Source organism: Biomphalaria glabrata, chromosome 17 (genome assembly GCF_947242115.1).
Source record: "Biomphalaria glabrata chromosome 17, xgBioGlab47.1, whole genome shotgun sequence".
Taxonomy (NCBI): domain Eukaryota; kingdom Metazoa; phylum Mollusca; class Gastropoda; family Planorbidae; genus Biomphalaria; species Biomphalaria glabrata.
In genome coordinates, this window is record NC_074727.1 from 28,647,392 (window position 1) to 28,649,137 (window position 1,746).

Genomic DNA, 1,746 nt, shown 5'->3' on the forward strand with positions numbered 1-1,746 from the left:
GATATGCCCTCTGTTGTTTCAGCTTAAGCTGCATTTTGCTTAGGTTTTGGGTTATGCTTTTTTTTTTTTTTTTTCGGCCTATACTTAAGGTTAGGTCAGGCCTAGGGCCTAGGGCCTAGAATATTTTGCATCGGGGTACTAGTACTAAAGTACTAGTACCAGATTTATAGCTATACTAGCATAGAATCTAATGCATTAAAGATGACAGTGTTTGTATGTCTGTGTGTGTCTGCACTAGCGTTTTTAAAATTGCTAGGTACAATGGAATTAAGAACATTTTCACATTATATATTAAAAAAACTAGCCTATGTGATGCTCATTCTGAAAATTTAATATAACTATTTTGACATGTTATTTCATGCTATGGTATTGCTATGGTATTGCTATGCTATGCTATGCTATGCTATGCTATGCTATAGTGTGGTAAAGGTAAAGCTAAAAAGGCTATGCTATTCTACTCTATGCTATTGTATGCTATTCTGTTCTTTGCTATGCTTTTGTATGCTATTATGTTTTATTCCATACTGTACTACACTGCACTGTACTATTTTATGCTAATGCTAATGCTAAAGCTAATGCTAATGCTAACTCTAATGCTATTGCTAATGGTAATCCTAATGCTAAACCTAATGCTATGCTATGCTATGCTATGCTAAACTATGCAAAGCCAATCCTAATGCTAATGATAATGTCCTACTATAGATGCAATATATGCTATGCTCTTAATGCTATTATGCGCTATGTTATATATACTATTCTAATCTATGCTAATGTTATGCTCCTTTGATGTTACTCGACTTGTATGGTAGCTATGATGCACTTCACCGAACGTCTAAGTTTCTTGCAAGAGCACTATGGGAGGACTAGTCCTTCCTTCCTTCCTTCCTTCCTTCCTTCCTTCCTGCTCTGATTTTTCAATAGGAGTTCATCTCAGGTGCCAGCAGCCGCGGTAGGTAATTCCAGCTCCACTAGCGTATATTAAAGTTGTTGCAGTTAAAAAGGTCGTAGTTGAAATAAATAAATAAATAAATAAATAGTGTGTGCGTGTGCGCGCTCGCGTGCGTGCGTGCGTGCTTCCTTGCTTGCATGCTTGCTTGCTTGCTTGCTTGCTTGCTTGCGCATTGTTTATTGTTCTTTAAAAAGACATGTAAATGTACACAAATGTTTTCTTGGAAGTTCTCCGAAGACTTATGAAGTGAAAAAAATGCGCAGACATTTAAAGGGGAGACTAACGAGAAAAAAAAAACAATCCAATAGATTTAGTTAAAACATATTTATAACCTCCCTTAACAGTAGTTTAAAATTATGAGGTACCAGACTTGCCCTCCAATTATTTGGAGCATACTCTATATTTTCCGTTGTTTTTATTTTATTTTTCAAATGAAGTTAATTCTTATATATATTATATATGAATCTTTCTAAATGAAATAGTCTTGTAATGGTTGTATTTTTATTTTCTAAACATGCAAGGATATTCAATGGCTTGAAATTAATATTACTGAAACCCGGGAGGGTAGTGGGGGGGAAATAGGGGTAGGCTTGGGGGGGGGGGGGGGGTGGGTGGGGGGTGGGGAGGGGGGAGGGGAGGGTGGGGTGAAAGGTATTGTTTATTTTTCTTTAAAAAAAAAAGGTAAATGTACACAAGTCATGATGCATGTTTTCTTGGAAGTTCTCCAAAGACTTATGAAATGAAAAATGTATTTCGTTCGGGTGGTGTGTAAATATGTGTAGCTTGGATCAGAATTG